General features: G+C 42.3%; 1 protein-coding gene across 2 annotated transcripts in view; it reads right to left on the bottom strand.

The window, feature by feature from the left end:
* LOC138282984 (fucolectin-like) overlaps positions 1–6,277 on the bottom strand; it is a 77,666-nt gene extending 71,389 nt beyond the window's left edge. The window contains exon 1 of one of the 2 annotated variants that reach the window (XM_069221074.1): positions 6,152–6,277. The gene's annotated coding sequence lies outside the window, so the exon portion shown is untranslated. Of the gene's footprint in view, positions 1–4,002; positions 4,046–6,151 lie in introns of those variants that run through there. The other variant, XM_069221075.1, reaches the window with a different exon arrangement.
* Between the last annotated feature and the right edge of the window lie 11,460 nt (positions 6,278–17,737).

Raw genomic sequence — 17,737 nt, 5'->3', positions numbered from 1 at the left:
GTATATTGCAGGATTTCAAGTGTTACTGTAAATCTGTGATTTGGTCTTGCTGATGGACTGTTCATTTATATGGGAAGACTGATTTTTCACATTTGTTCAGGATTTTATATGTGGATTAGTGACAGTAGAAGGGAACTGATGAGGACACTGTAATGCTACACAATTATAAGTACATTTTACATTCTAAATGCGTTTTGCAGAGGGATGTATTGTTTTAGGATTTGTTATAGTGATGTGTGCTATGCATAGTTCTGTCTTTATAATTAAAGTATGATTTGTATTTATTGTAAAGAAGCACCTTTTTGAATGAAATGTTTCCTCATATGTGAATGTAATATGTGTTCTTATTTTATGTTTGAATAACATTTGTGCATGCTATGTTACATACAGTATTAAAAAAGAGATTTTCTAGGCTTAGATTTTTATTTAGTGTTTTTGAGATGTATTGTTGTTGTTGGGTTACTTTTTTATTACAATTTGGGTGTTCAAAAAGACTAAATTTAAGTAACAAGGTGAACAGGGGGAAATTAACAATAGACACAATGCATACGTCTGATACAATGGAGAATAGAGTTCAGCAAAAACAATTAAAGCCTTTTATGATTTTCAGGAGGGAGAAAAAAGGAGGGGGAAAGGAAGAGAGAAACAATACTTATATAAATATAACAATTAATCCTCGTAAATTGAAACTAATACGAAGAATCCAAAGAGATTAACAATATTTGTGGTGGCTGAAAGGAGGTCGAGGGTAACTATAACTATTGAACATCATGAGAATTAGAGCACTGAGACATATAGATAATAATCATTTTATGATGGGAACACGCACAATCCCACCAAGTCATATATGATAATTTAGATGAGCATTTCTAATTAACAGCAATTTGTTAAAAGCCAATCGCAAAAAAAAATGTCTAGTAGTTTGCAATCTGGGAAGGTAGGGGAAAATGTATTGGTGAAAGTTCCTAACAGAAAATATAGAATGTGAAAGGGATGATGTAAGTTGAATATTTGTTTTATTTGCGACCATACTGTGTGCCAAAATGAATGGTAATTTTTACTGTGGGAGAAATATAGTCGATAAAGTTGTATTACTTTTTGAACTCTGCAGAATCATAAAACTATTACTAATTAGATTTGCTTAAGGGGCATATTAGATCATTTCTCTTATGTGGAGAGTGATGATCTAAGGAATGAGTTTATATTTATTGGTTTTAGATATAGTCTAGGACTAGGAGTTTTTGTGTAGAAAGTTTAGGTTTCAGTGTTTGGGATAGGGATTACTCTATTCTAAGACATTTGAAGCAATGCTCCTTGTGAAGGCTTTCATAAAAATCGTAGAGTGTAGGGTAGTGTCTACCTTTAGTTATTTGATTAGAAAGAATTGTGTCATCCTTCATTACATTGTTTTGTATTACTTTGTTTACAGTACTGTGATTAACAATCCACTGCTCAATATAGAACCTATCTTGGTGTCTGTGTCCTCGTTGGGGCAAATGTCAAACCCACTGTCATCAAAGAATTTGAGGAGTGGGGTTATCTTCTCCTAACTGACTTCTTGAAAATACATAATCAATTAGTAAGTCATAATACCTAGTTACATCGGGTGAGGCAAAAGGAAGAGCTTTTCTATTTTTGTTTTAAATTGAACTTTACTGTTGGTAGAGTATTCTAAACCTAAAGTGGATTATTTATGTGGTGCAACATGTCTCTATTGCAGTGAAAATAACACCCTTGGAAGCCAGTATTTAGATGCACTTTTGCCTCTGCATGTCTCACTACATGATTAGGGGCATATTTATCAAAGTTTTGTGTCCTTGCCTTGCGTTACTCTGCTCCCACACACCCATTGATTTACCATTACTGGGAATGTGATAACATTCTTATGCCTTTCCAGGGGTGGCATAAGGTGGAGATAAATGTTTATTTCTCCTTGGTCTTCCTCTTTTTACATGTGCTGCATTCTGTAGAAAGAGAAAAAAATCATCAGATGATTGTTTCTGTGCAGGAAAGTGTCCCACAAAAACAATCCTGCCTACAGTGCATGCACTGTCACATAATGGTGTAAGGGTGCCTGTGTTTGCACAAGGCAACACATTGTGCACCAGCACAAAGAGAGGACAGAAATGCACCATATAATGTGAGCTATGGTGCCTTCCTGCCCTCTCCCTTTCATGCAGCTCACAGTAGAAAGGGTTGAATGCTTGAATTCTAGGCCTGCTAATCACCCCACCGTTCCATCATGCAATGCAGCTGTGTTTGCCAGTCATGGACCCATCATTTTCTGGGCGCATTTGTTCATCTCTCTTGCCCTCTTTCACAGGTTTCATTTCCAACTTTGAGTCAAAGAAAGACCAGCTGGCTGTATTTACAGTACTTCCATTTGATTCACACCCTAGTACTAGGGTGTTCCTTGCACTCATGGTATGTGTTACACCCATGGCACTCCTTTGAGTGCATCGTGAGGTTTGCACTCTTGTGGACTTCAGCTCTGGTGCACTGTGTGGACTGCTTGAAGCATGCACTCTAGTTCTTTATTGGCTGCACATTTGGAAGTTGACTCAAAGTGTGGCTTCCATTGGTGTAGCAGATTCAGTGGTACTGGGGCCAAGAGGTTTAATGGTCTACTTATATCATGATTACTGCTATATTTTACAATTCAAACAGCCTATTTCCTTTGTTGCACTAGGACACATGACATACTGGAAGTGCCACTACCTGGACCACTTTTGCTTCAGGGTGGGTTGAGAAACTCCAAGCTTCCCTGCACTCTCTGCTGCTTCTGGTGACTCAGCTTTTCCCACACATGATGAACCAGTGCTGGAGCTGGGTGCAGATTCCTGCATTGAAATTCATACCCTGACACTCATTTTGTTTACAAATTAAACATCACTTTCAGGTCTTTCGAGTGTATGTTGTGGTGAGTTCTGGAGTCACCTTGTTCCCCACCCAAGCAGGACCATAGAAGAACTAGAAATTTTCATGAAACTTCCTTCAGAGTAACCTTTCACGTTTTCCGAATTTGTTTTTGACACAGTATAATGAAAACAGTGCTCTAAATGTACTATTTAACCCCATTTTTTCAACACGTTCTCAAGGTGAGAACCTCCTGAACCCCCTTTCTAGCAGGTATACTTGATCAGTTCACTCACTTGATCTAATGATGGTTGGGGAGAAAGGCAATGGATGTTGCAAAATTGCAAAAAGAACACTTGCATACCAGCACTCTTTTTTTCAAATGAAGCATCATCAATGTGTTTAATATTTTGCAAGGGGCCTAGTGATGAGTTTGGCAGATGGGATTGCCCATCTGCCAAACTCCTGACAGGGTGGCTGCCGCCCTCGCATGGGCAGTGCAGGGCCTCCCCATGGCCCCCTGCACCTGTTCTCCGCAGGCCTTTTCATGGTGGAAAAACCGCCATGAAAAGGATGGTGCAGGAAAAGGTCAAAATTAGGACAGCATTGCATGTAGCACTGCCCTGACGGATTGCAACCTCCACCTGCCGTCAACCTGTCAGGATCACGGAACATGGCGGACATGACATAACCCTGGCGGTCTGACCACCAGGGTCTCAGCGTGGCAGTCTGACCACGACAGCAGCAGCGGTCCTGACCACCACGAGGCTGGCAGTCTTAAGACCGCCAACCTCATAATAAGGCCCCAAGTCCAGAGCCAAATAAATTGCAAGCTCCAAGTAGAAGCAGCTTTGAAAGATACTGTGTTGTGCTTGCTACCAGCTTTCATGTTTATTTGTTAACTATCAAATTGATTTTTTGCTGAGCTTAATCATTCCATTACTTCATTTCCAAGGAGTAAGTAGATAATCATTATGAGTTTGCCCAATCTTGGTGAGGGTTACCTGGGAGCTGAAATTTTTAATTTCAGCTGACATCCCTACTCAAAAATTCCAGTAGCTGTGAGAATTGTACCTGAAATGGGGAATAACCACACAGTCCATTTCACATTTTGTTTCTCAAAACATTTCAACAGGAGTTACTTACTAGTAATCTTCATCACTCCGAGTCTAGGTATTCCTGTCACAGTGATAGTTCATGCTGCTGGAACAGAAAGTCAGACAAGAAGGTAATGTATGCTCCCCCTTTGGTGTCAAGGGGTCAGGTAGAGGTAGGCAGTAATCCTAATACAGTTATCAGCAATTTCACTTGGTGCCAATCAGCACCTGAGGAACGCAGACATAGGACCTCATTATGAGTCTGGTGTTTACTAGACTGCCTGACTTGTGGATAGCCATTTGACCACCACCAATGCAGCAGTCCGACCACCACATTACAACCCTGGAGGTAGGAGGTCGTGGCGGTCTGGAGGTTGGTGGTGATCCTAATCCACCAGGGCAGCACTGCGAGCAGCTCGGCCCTGGGGATTACAACCTTGTTCTAGGCTGGAGGTGAATGGGTGCAGGGGGCCACGCTGGCCAGCACCATCACAATGTTCACTGTCTGCTTTTCAGTCAGTGAGCATCACGAGGGTGATGGTGCACCCTGCGGGTTACAGCATTATGAGCCGGAGACAATGCTGTAGCCTGTTTCCTGCTAGGTCAGCTGGGAAACTCAGGTTTCCACCCGCTCACCTAGGTGGTAGAAACCTGGGCTGCAATTATCAGGTCTGGAGACAAGGTATCACTGACAAACAACGGCATCAATTAAGCACTGCTTGGAATGTTACATGATGTTATAACCATTTGTAATTATGGGTTTGGTCTTTCAAAGAGGTGCTGACCTGGCTTCATGCTTGGTTTGCTATTTGCTCCTTTGCAATATTTTTCTTTGCATTATTCAGCTTTTTAAAAACAGATGTCCCACTCACCTTTTAGTGGAACATAATATGGTAGCTTTTGGCACATAGTCTTGAGTTCCACTCCCCTTACAACCAGCGGTCTCTTATATAATTTAGTGTAGGTACTCTCTCTATTGTAAAATACGCATTCGTGTGTCCAATATGTATGCTGGATTTTGATGTGAGGGACACAAGTGGTTGCTTCTTCTCAATTTGCTTAGTGTGATATTGAGAGAACATAAATAGCATCAGTATTTTGGGTGGAAATAAGTCAAGGAGATGAGAACTAACACGAATGCAGGTAAAGAAAATTAGAAAAAAAAGTGCATGTTGCGTGCTGTCCAGTTTCATCAACATATACAAATAAAAAAAATAAAAAATCCTTTCTTCTAACTTTGATTCACTGTTGATGAAACACTCAATGCCATCTTGTTATTTTCAACATATAGTCATTGTTATCTGCTGTTACCAATAGTTAAAAAGTAAGAGCCTGATTCATAGTTTATTTGAAGGCAGAAAGTGGCCAAGCTGCTAGGGTGGTAGAAGGACAGATTCCACTGACCCAGATATGGCTGACCTATACAATCTAGAGTGCCAGGCCACAGCTGGCAAAAATGTTTTGTGCAATGTAATTCAACCGACATGGTGGGAGCATTTTCCATGAATCAAAAATAGAGAGACAGCTGAGAAAGCTTGTTTCTTTTTGCGCCATGAAGGCATGCAGCTCTATCTGAGTCTGAAGGGTTGAAGTCTGTTTTAACCTTCACTCCACCACCATCTCCACTCATTCACGGGTATGACCCGCCAACTTTTTATCTAAGATGCACCTGGTAGATATGTGCCCCAGGACATGCTGCCTTAGTGCCTCCAGGGCATTGTGGGTTCAGCAGAAGCGGCAACTATATACAGAGCAGAGCTTTCACTGCAGTAAAGAAATGGAGAAAAGGAGACTGAAGCAATCAGAAATCAGTTTGCAAACTACCATAATCATGCAAGTCTAGGATTAGCCGGAATTTCTACCAGGGCAAGTCTGACACACAACTAACCGCTGAACTCCTTTATGCCACACAGATCAATATTAAGGACCTGATCTAGGGTTTGGTGGACAGTTTACTCCAATACAAATTTGGTATGTTATAACCTATGGCACTCGTAAGAGGAGGGCGGGGATATCTGTCACTTCAAGTGTTGAAGGGATGAGCCCAGAGACATCTTGAAATGCAAGCAGAATACATTCTCCCGACCTCCTCTTCCACAGCTGCAGTGGCATTGACTGTAATGCCTACAACAGGATCATTCAAGAGAAGAACAGCAGTAAATGTATAGGATAAATAAGAGAAAAAGGCTTAGACTCACCTCCAGCTCTGATCAAGATGTTGGTAAGGGCATGGAGTAGTAAAAACTGCTTTTTGATGCTCGGTATCCTCTTAGTGCCTCAGATTCTGCACACCAGTGAACCACATCTGCAAACACAAAGGCACACAATATTTGGCATTACATAGCCTGCTTGGAAAGTGTAAAGGCACTCTCTTGGCTTCTGGCGTGGCACACCCCTTTACAATTATGTAAACACTGTTACTTTGGAAGACCATTAAATCAAACTGGCTTTCTGCTCTTATGCTGTGACAGGGACTTCATACAACAATCAAAGTAGAAACTGCACACAAATAAGATAGGTCTGACTAAACTACTAACAACAGCCATTCGGAACCCACAAAACTATAGCAGTCAATAGACAAACTGATGCAGGGAATGGGATGTACATGACTAGACTGTTGAAAAAGCAACTGAGTAAAAACAAAGAGCAAGACTGGCTCACATCATTCTCGGCTCAGTGCTGAAAAGAACCTATTTGCATTTCAAAATTATGTATGATAGTTAGTTAAATAGGCTAAATGCAAGATCACTTAATAAGCTGTAAAAACACCAATATGATAGAATGTTGTAAATATGGGCGTCAATAAGATCTGCCAAATAATTTCACATATTACAAGCTAGACTAAAACATTCTGGGTCTTTCCCAACCAAATACTTTAATAACTTGCACAGGCCATAAAAATACAGAACACAAACACAGCAATACAATATATCAGCAAAGGGATAAAATGTTCCATAAGGATAAAAAACATTCAGAAATGTCACAATTTCATAAACTTCCAATGTACAAGTACATAAAATCAAGATTTAAAATCCCAGTAAATTAGCAGCAAGATAGGGTAATGTTTAACAGTCTTGCAGACCTGTCTACAAAGTCTAAAAAAAAGGACTGGAATGCAGCACACATAAAAAAAGTAAAAAACGAGGCGGAATAAAACTATTCTTCCTCGTAGCGCCTTGCTAATGCCACCCCTGGGTTGGCGTTAGATTTTGGTGCTGCCTCAGATTTACAAAAACTCGGAACTCTGAGGCAGCGTCAAAAAGTAATGGGTGTTGCTGTGGAATGCCCACAGCAACACCCATTGCACACGCTTTCCACACAAAGGGCTTTTGGTAAAGGGATCAGATTTACAAGGGGTGTTAAACCACAAAAGTGGCTTAATGCCACCTTGTAAATACGGTGTACGGCATTGTGCCACAGGACTGTCACGAAAAGGGATTCTCCGATGGTGCTAGGGGCTCCTAATTATGCCCCTTAATGTACAGAGGTCTGACAGTAGGGGTTAAAATTTAATCAAGGAAACGTTTAAACTTACTGTGGAATTTAAGATTTAAATCTTCTGTGGTGAGCGATCCATGTTTCTTATTGTCCACCCCCAAGGCCTAGTTGGAACAAGGTGTCTTTTATATGGCATACCCACTTTATTTTACTGGTCTTACCCATTTCAACTATTTATTTTAAGGCATTGCAATACTCTATGAGGACTGGGTATGCTGTAACCTACACCAATACAGGGCAAGTCTTAGGTGTGCCTTGCGGGTAATGCGTTTAACACCCATATCCCACCAGAGAGGTACCAATGGTGGAATTTTTGGTAGGCTCAACAATGATCTCAAAATGTTGTTCTCAGCTACCCCCAGCACAGTTAGTCCTGAGGAACCCCACAACTCGGCACAATATAAAGCACTGACCTCTGCTTTGATAATTTAAACCTTTAAAATAGGTGAAATCCTCCTTACTTTTGAGGTCTGCTACAACCTTAACAATCCTGATATGTGTTGGCATAAATTCAAACAGCTTTTCTTGTCTTGGGGAGATCATAGCATGTTCCTAGCTAGCCTTATTGCAAAATAGTAAAAAATGGTTATTCCATTTAGGCTGCTTCCCTCACGAGTGATTGAGCCTCTAAATGATCTGTGGGGATTAACAGTCTAAAATGTATTTTTTGTATAATTTATCACCAGCTCCTGATCAGCGCAGAAAACTGCAAATCGATTCACTAAGGTCTGCAAGCCAACTGGCATCTTAGATACCAACATGATGTCATCTTCTTACAAAAGCAGAATTACATTTCGACCCACAATCCTTGGTGCATCACTCTTGCAGTCTTCAAGGTAGATTACCACATCATTAAGGTAAAGAGAGAATAATGTTGGAGAAAGTATGCATCCCTGACATACACCTTTGTGTATCCCTATGCGTTTTGGTAGCTTGCCTGAAGGGCCAATGCATTCTTGTGCATACATTTCTTGGTGCAAATGCATAAAAATCCTCAACAAATCTGGGGGGCTAATTTTTTTCAATACCTCCCAGAGTTTGTGGCAGGGAACTCGGTCAAAAGCAGACTTCAGTTCCACAAATACTAGATATAAATGTGGTTTCCGTCCTCCAATGGATGGTCAGAAGTCTAAAGACCTGGTCAATGGTGTATATATCTCTCATGAAACCCACTTGCAAGTTCGATAGGAATTAATCCTCTTCTAGCCAGAGGTCGAGTTTATTCAAAATGTGCCTACAAAAAACCTTCTGCATAACATCTGTTAAACTTATTGGTCTGTAATTTCGAGGTAAGTCCCTAGAGCCTTTTTTATGAACTGGAATAATCTCTGTTGCATTTCAGCAATTTGGGATATCAACACCCTTGAGTATTGCACTAGAGAGTATATTTATATAAATGGCCCAGTTCTCTAGCTCTGAATGAAAAAGGTCCCCAGAGACACCATCAATTCCAGTTGATTTGTCAAGGGCAATGCTCTTACTTGAAAACACAGTTTGGTTTAGCTCTATAAATAAAGAGGAGATAGTTATTTAGGACCAACAATCTAAAGACTCACAAGCACCCATGTCCAGCCCCGAAAATAGGCTGCATTTCCCAGCATCACCACAAGTTCCCAAAATGCTCATGCGCATCAACTGATTGAGCTGACAGTGAGGGGCCTATTCACGAAAGAACATTTACATGTGTACATTTTCAACTGTACCTAGTAGTAACTTTACACTTGTCTTTTCAATGTTTCCAAGAGTAAAGTACCTCAAAACTGGGAGTCGAGCCTACTGGCAGTGAGACGTGCTGAAACAGGATATAGGAGCGTAAAATTACTTCTAATAACTTTTCACCCATTGGCGTAGGCCTTCGCCACCGTGGAGGAGATCTCCTAATGGAAAATATAGTTAACAATGGTATGCTGTGACTAGAACCAGAAACATAACATTTTACAACACATTAACTTACTACAGTTAGTCCAGTTTTACTACCAGTTTGTGCTGGTTTTCCATTTTTTTATGTAATTTCCTTTCCAGTGCAAAAGTTGCTTTGCACTGGGAAGTAGTCTGAAACGAACGCAAACCAGCATGAAGCACCGCTTTGAGCACTTAACGCCAAGGGAATATTTTACATGTGGTACATGGGCATTTTCAAACAACTATGCATGTTTTTTTTATGGTAAACCCTATATACTAACTATATGCATCAACAATTGAAACCACTTGAACAGGCATTTCATTTCTCCTATCTTTTCCAACATTGGATATGTTTTGCACTGCACAGCACATATGTATAGGAAATGTTTTAAAAGTTTGCTAGGTATAGTATTTTGTACTGGAAGTACGGAGCCTATGCTAGACTCATGCACACACATTTGCACTATGGGGGAAGCTGCCGTGTGGAGCTCTGAACCAAAATTCTGTGCTGACACTAGGGAGAGGGGAAGTGAGTCCCACATTTCTGTAGATATGAAGCTCTCTTGAACTCTCCTGGTCATGCAATGCAGCACTGCATTTTTGGCTCCTGCACTGGATTGGATGCCATTTTGGTACGTTTTATAATGAAATAAATGAATTAGATTTATAATGAATATTTGAAATAATTTAACTATGAACCCTCCATTGTTATTATTTCTCTATGAAATTATTTAGTCAATGTAATTTGTTTAAAAATGTTTATTCATGCTTCATTTTTCATTAAAAGTTAAAATGATTTCATTATTTTTAATTATATTTAATTTTTCAATTTTAATATTTAAATAAGAACAAATAAAATGAAAACAACTTTTAACCATAAAAATATGTATGTATGTGTGTTGAAATTCCACACTTTATTTAACATTAATTACTGTGCAATGTTGTCTTAAATAGGAGTGAGCGTAACTTGCATAATTTGCAGTAGCTTAATTATTCCAGTATACAACAAAATTACGTGAAATTGTGTGGAATTGCGCAAGGAGTTTAATCCAGGATTCAGCATTATTTCCTTGGTGCAAAATTAACATTCACATCTAAAGTGGACCAAGAATGCATTTTGCATTATAGCAGCAGCCACTCATGCTCTCTAACTTCATTGTTCCTGTTTTCCTAAAGTAGGATTTGAATGCCAAATTCATTTTAACACCTTCGCTGCTAGGCCTTTTCCCCCTCCTGTGCTGAGCCTTTTTTGGGCTATTTGGGGCAGTTCGCGCTTAGGCCCTCATAACTTTTTGTTCACATAAGCTACCCACGCCAAATTTGCATTCTTATTTTCCAACATCCTAGGGATTCTAGAGGCACCCAGACTTTGTGGGTTCCCCTGAAGGAGACTAAGAAATTAGCCAAAATACAGTGAACATTTTGTTTTTTTCAAAAAATGAGAAAAAAGGGCTGCAGAAAGCAGCATGTGTTGTTTTCCCTGAAAATGGCATCAACAAAGAGTTTGCGGTGGCATGATCACCATCTTCCCAGCTTTCAGAAACAGGCAGACTTGAACTGGAAAACCCCATTTTTCAATACAATTTTGACATTTTACTGGGACATACCCCATTTTTAAAAAATTTTGTGCTTTCAGGCTCCTTCGAGTTAGTGACCAAAATGAGTGAGAAACCAATGCTGGATGCCAGACAGCTAAACAGTTCTGAAAAGAAGGCAAAAATCTGAATTCAGCAAGGGGTCATTTGTGTAGATCCTACAAGTGTTTCATACAGAAAATAACAGCTGAAATAAAAAAATATTGAAATAGAGGTAAAAAAACCAGCCATTTTTCGACACGTTTTACTATGTAACTTTTTCCTGCAACGTCAGATTTTTTAAAGCAATATACCGTTACGTCAGCTGGACTCTTCTGGTTGCGGGGATATATAGGGCTTGTAGGTTCATCAAGAACTCTAGGTACCCAGAGCCAATAAATGAGCTGCACCTTGCAATGGGTTTTTATTCCATACCAGGTATACAGCAATTCATTTGCTGAAATATAAAAAGTGAAAAATAGGTATCAAGAAAACCTTTGTATTTCCAAAATGGCCACAAGATAAGGTGTTGAGAAGCAGTGGTTATTTGCACATCTCTGAATTACGGGGTGCCCATACTAGCATGTGAATTACAGGGCATTTCTCCAATAGACGTCTTTTTTACACAGTGCCTTACATTTGGAAGGCAAAAAATGTAGAGAAAGACAAGGGGCAATAACACTTGTTTTGCTATTCTGTGTTCCCCCATGTGTCCCGATAAAAATGGTACCTCACTGGCGTGGGTAGGCCTAGCACCCACGAAAGGATATGGCCCAAAACACAACATGGACACATCACATTTTTTCACAGAAAACAGAAGTGTTTTTTACAAAGTGCCTACCTGTGGATTTTGGCCCATAGCTCAGCTGGCACCTGGGGAAACCTAGCAAACCAGCGCATTTTTGAAAACTAGACACCGAGGGAAATCCAAGATGGGGTGACTTGTGGGGCTCGACCAGGTTCTGTTACCTAGAATCCTTAGCAAACCTCAAAATTTTGGCCAAAAAAATACTTTTTCCTCACATTTCGGTGACAGAAAGTTCTGGAATCTGACAGGAACCATGAATTTCCTTCCACCCAGCGTTCCCCCAAGTCTCCCGATAAAAATTGTACCTCACTTGTGTGGGTAGGCCTAGCGCCCACGAAAGAATATGGCCCAAAACACAACGTGAACACATCACATTTTTTCACAGAAAACAGAGGTGTTTTTTACAAAGTGCCTACATGTGGATTTTGGCCTATAGCTCAGCCGGCGCCTGGGGAAACCTAGCAAACCAGCGCATTTTTGAAAACTAGACACCTGGGGGAATCCAAGATGGGGTGACTTGTGGAGCTCTGACCAGGTTCTGTTACCCAGAATCCTTTGCAAACCTCAAAATTTGGCCCAAAAAACGCTTTTTCCTCAAATTTCGGTGACAGAAAGTTCTGGAATCTGACAGGAGCCATGAATTTCCTTCCACCCAGCGTTCTCCCAAGTCTCCCGATAAAAATGGTACCTCACTTGTGTGGGTAGGCCTAGCGCCCACGAAAGGAAATGGCCCAAAACACAACGTGGACACATCAAATTTTTTCACAGAAAACAGGAGTGTTTTTTACAAAGTGCCTACCTGTGGATTTTGGCCCCTAGCTCAGCCGGCACCTGGGGAAACCTAGCAATCCAGCGCATTTTTTAAAACTAGACACCTGGGGAATCCAAGATGGTGTGACTTGTGGGGCTCTGACCAGGTTCTGTTACCCAGAATCATTTGCAAACCTCAAAATGTGGCCCAAAAAAACACTTTTTCCTCACATTTCGGCGATAGAAAGTTCTGGAATCTGACAGGAGCCACAAATTACCTTCCACCCAGCGTTCCCCCAAGTCTCCTGATAAAAATGGTACCTCACTTGTGTGGGTAGGCCTAGCGTCCACAAAAGGAAATGGCCCAAAACACAACGTGGACACATTACATTTTTTCACAGAAAACAGAGGTGTTTTTTACAAAGTGCCTACCTGTGGATTTTGGCCTCTAGCTCAGCCGGTACCTGGGGAAACCTAGCAAACCAGTGCATTTTTGAAAACTAGACACCTAGGGGAATCCAAGATGGGGTGACTTGTGGGGCTCTGACCAGGGACCGCTGGGTGGTAGGAAATTTGTACAGCACTGGTGATCCTACAAAGAAAAGTGAGGAAAATATGATCTTTTAATGCAAATTTTGAGGTTTGCTGAGGAGTCTGGGTAAGAAAATGTTGGGGGATCCAGGCAAGCCACAACTCCTTGGACTCCTTGGGGTGTCTATTTTTAAAACATGTCTGGGTTTGGTAGGTTTGAGTCAGACAATGACTCAAAAAGCATACCAAAACCATAGGTGCCACCCCCCCACCAAACACACGTAGTTTTACAATAGATCATTTTGGTGTGTCCACATACTTATGTGATGTTCCAAACACTAAGATTGTGAAAAGAAACGCACTTAGGTTATGTTAGAAAGACCCCTCACCCACCAACCAAGTTGGTGGCATGCTTCATCATCGGGGTCCAACCCGAGGCACCTAGCGTGTCACAGGTGTGCTGCGACGCCTGATTACAGCAGAGCAGGTTGGGTCATTTTTACCACATGAACTGGTTGGATTTGGCACGAGGGTGAGTGATGGTTCAGTGGATCAAATTTTATTAAAAAGAGATTTCACAAAAATGAAATTCACTGTTAATAACTGAAAGGTCAAAAAACTGAACCAATGACTCACAGCTCGTGAGCTGTAAAACCACGGCAAGGCACCAACTGCTTTACAGTCCATTCACACACCTTTCATACATAACATGCACAAGACCATTGACGCCGCCAGCCACTGGCCCAGCACATTACAACACTTGCATCAACAGACAGTGCCACTCAAGGGCCTATCACTTACATACGCCCACATGCCTGATACAGTAATCACACCAGCTGATGGAAGTGTGTGGACTGGTGTTTGGCTGGCAGTGTGTTATAGTAGCCAACAGCAAGTCAATATGTACAATATGTACACTATGTACACCCTCAGCCCCACTCCACAAACAATGGCATCACTTTTTTTTTTTTAAACAAAGAAACCACTAACTAATTAGAAATAATTACAAAACTACAAACACAAAAGCTCTAACTAAATACATGACAGAAATGCAAACCATGAAACTGAACACATGAAAATACAAAACAGACAGTTTACACTCATGGTTGTTCCCAGTAATTCTTCTGGGCGTGGTAATTCTTAAAACAACCACCCACACACAGCCCAGGCTTTGAAGGACAATCTGGGCAGTACATTTGCGTCTCCCTCCGGATACCTCTTCGAAAACACACTCTACATTTCTTAGCTGGAAAGTCTTTTTTGGGTGTGGGAGGAATGTGCTTAGCAAAGTGGCGATCTTTCAATCTAGCCACATCCTCCACCACTGCTTCTCTAGGAACTCTGGCCTGTTCCACCATAATAAGGCTCTCTATCACTGACTCCTGAAATTTCACAAATGTCATATTTGACTCTGGATACCTATCCTTAAACACAATAAAAGCATTAAAAGTTGCTAAGTGAAAGAGGTGAATTGCTAACTTCATATACCAAACATAAGACGTACGAATAGCAGTATAAGGTTCCAACCTTTGATCAACTCTATCTACACCTCCCATGTGCTCATTATAATCTAAAATGCACACAGGTTTGCGCACTTCAGCAACCTGGCCCCAACCAGTCACGGGGAATTACTCTCATCATGGATGGTACTTAGCATGTAGACATCCCTCCTGTCTGAAAACTTCAAAGCTAGCAGCTAATTTTTTCGCAAGGCACTGCACTGTCCCCTCTGAAGATTTTTACAGACAAGCTCCCTTGGATAGCCTTTCCGGTTACAACGAACAGTAGTCTACCAAGTTCCCACATAATTTTCTCAGTAACTCCAAAAGTGGGAGGACAACCAGGGGGGTCAATACTGGAATCCCTACCAGTGTAGACACGGAAATTATACACATATCCTGTACTACTTTCAGACAGCATATACAATTTAATTCCACATCGTGCCCTCTTGCTAGGAATGTGCTGCCTAAAAAACAAACAACCCTTGAAGAGCATTCGTTCACAGCTATTTCTTTGCCTGGAATATAGACCTCTGAAAAACGATCTAAAAAATGATCAAGGACAGGCCTATTCTTAAAAAGGCGGTCAGAATCAGGGTGATCTCGTGGCAAGGCTAATGCACTGTCAATAAAATGCAGCACCCTAAGAAGAAGCAAATAAGGATTACGACTCATTGTTGCAGGAAATATAGCTGTTACCATCAAGGGACTAGTAGACCAATAAGAAGCCAGTGATGGCTTCCTTATCAACCCCATCAAAAGAGTCAAACCTAAAAACCTTTTTATCTCCTCCAAATTTGTGGGAATCCACTGGGCAGCTCTAGAGTACAGCCTAAGTCTAGCAGCGTTGTCCCTCAAATACTGCTCTGCATTACAAATTAGTCTGCTGAACAATCTCTTCCAAAAACACATCATCCACTAATAACTCAAAGAAATTGACAGGCAAAAAGTTATCTGTATTGACTCTACATCCCGGGAGACCAGTAAAGGCAGGCTACTCTGGCTGCTCCATGTTTGGGGCAACCCAGAGTTCAGGTCTTCTAACGGGAAACCTTTCAACCTGATGTGCCATTGCTGCACTAATGGCACATCAGTGTCCTCCTCTGAAACAGGCCCTTCATCTGCACTGAGTGTGGCTTCCTCATCAGAAGATTCCTCTCTGACAGAAACTTCACTGCCAGAATTTCTCACTTCCTCCTCTGCCTCAGATGCAGAGTCCATCTCATAATCAAGATCAGACAATGACTCAAAAAGCATATAAAAATATTAGGCCGATCTGCCCCCAAGGGGGCAGAGATGGCCACACAAACATGCCCCCCAAGTCGGAGTGACCGTGGCCCAAGGGGCCGCGCCCAAACATGAAAACATTTACACAACAAATTTAAAAAAAAATCCCTGGTGTCTTGTGGGCATTCCTGCGAATGCTCAAAGAGACACCGGGGGAAAGGAAAAGCCTTTCCTTTCCCTGAGTGCCTCTTTGTCCCAAAACCCCACCCGCCGGAGGAGAAACTCACCTATTTCTCCGTTCGCAATCTGGAAGCAAATGGCTTCCAGTGCGACCGGCAGTGTGTAATGATGTCAGTGCGCGATCGCGTGCTGATGTCATTACTGAAGTGGGGGGTCAGGGGTGGAAGGGGAAGGTCTTCCCCTTCCAATCCCACCTTGGGGGGGTGGGGGGGAAACCCAACGGAGGGAGCGCTAGCGCTCCCTCCGGGCTCCGGGCCTAGGACATAATGGTTAAGTCCTCGGCACAGAAGCACTGAGCCACAGGACGTAACCACTACGCCCGCGGCACAGAAGGGGTTAATGTTTCAAATGGAAGTAATCTTTGGCCATTTTGGTTTTGCAAGAAAAGTATAAAAATTTACTCCAATGATTTGGCATGATAAAAAGTTCACCAAGGCCTACTTTTAAGACTATGGGGGTCATTCTGACCCTGGCGGCCGGTGGCCGCCAGGGCCACCGACCACGGGATCACCGCCAACAGGCTGGCGGTGCTCCCACGAGCATTCTGACCGCGGCGGTTCAGCCGCGGTCAGAAGCGGAAAGTCGGCGGTCTCCCGCCGACTTCCCGCTGCTCGGGGGAATCCTCCATGGCTGCGGAGCGCGCTCCACAGCCATGGGGATTCTGACACCCCCTACCGCCATCCTGTTCCTGGCGGGTCTCCCGCCAGGAACAGGATGGCGGTAGGGGGTGCCGCGGGGCCCCCGTAAGAGGGCCCCACTGTGTATTTCAGTGTCTGCAGTGCAGACACTGAAATACGCGACGGGTGCAAACTGCACCCGTCGCACCCCTGCAACTACGCCGGCTCAATTCTGAGCCGGCGTCCTCGTTGCAGGGGCATTTCCTCTGGGCCGGCGGGCGCTCTTTTGAAAAGCGCCCGCCGGCCCAGAGGAAATGTCTGAATGGCCGCCGCGGTCTTTTGACCGCGGTGCGGTCATTTGGCGGCTCCCTCCAGGCGGGCGGCTCCTGCCGCCCGCCGGGCTCAGAATGAGCCCCAATGCCTCTATTGTTTTCTATTGGAGTGTTCTGCAATACCTGTTCATGGACACATGTGACAATGAAAATAGTCCAAGTCTTGGCTAGACTATGTTTATGACTGGTTTTGGTCCATAATAGGTGTGGCATTAGCCAAGGCCTTTTGATTTTACTAAAACATGTATGATATACTTTCAGCTACCTCTGCTTCAGTGCCAGTGTTCTTGTTTTTACTTTATAATTACTTTGGTGTTGCCTTTGTGTTTATAGCATGATGTCATAGCAGGATGCTTCTGATGCACATTCCATCTATGTCATTTTCCATGTCTGGCCAATACTATTGCAAATTCCCTTTGGAAACATTTTCTTTGCTGGCTTCTTCTGTCTCATAACATATCAGATTCTATCAATTTGAAACTGTTCTATATGCTTTCATGTATATTGGTCCCAAGATGGATGCCAGCACTAGTAATGCCATCACTGCAATTGCCTTGTAGCCACTGTGTCTAAGACCATGTGTTCACTGCAGCTTGTGTAGTTTTCACAGTGAGAACGACCAGTCTCTCATCTCAAAACATGGAGAGACCGGCCATGATCAAAATGAACCAACATTTCCTACCACACAATTTCACCATTCCTGAAGCAGCACAAAAGCAGTTGGTGGATGATCAGTCAGAATCAAGTGTGTTCTCTGACCAACTTCTAGGGCCTTGTACTCTGCTATGTGTATTGGAGAGAGGGGC

This window comes from Pleurodeles waltl, chromosome 2_2 (assembly GCF_031143425.1).
Source record: "Pleurodeles waltl isolate 20211129_DDA chromosome 2_2, aPleWal1.hap1.20221129, whole genome shotgun sequence".
Classification (NCBI taxonomy): domain Eukaryota; kingdom Metazoa; phylum Chordata; class Amphibia; order Caudata; family Salamandridae; genus Pleurodeles; species Pleurodeles waltl.
The sequence above is the reverse complement of the archived record's forward strand: the minus strand, read 5'-3'. Positions and strand labels throughout refer to the sequence as shown.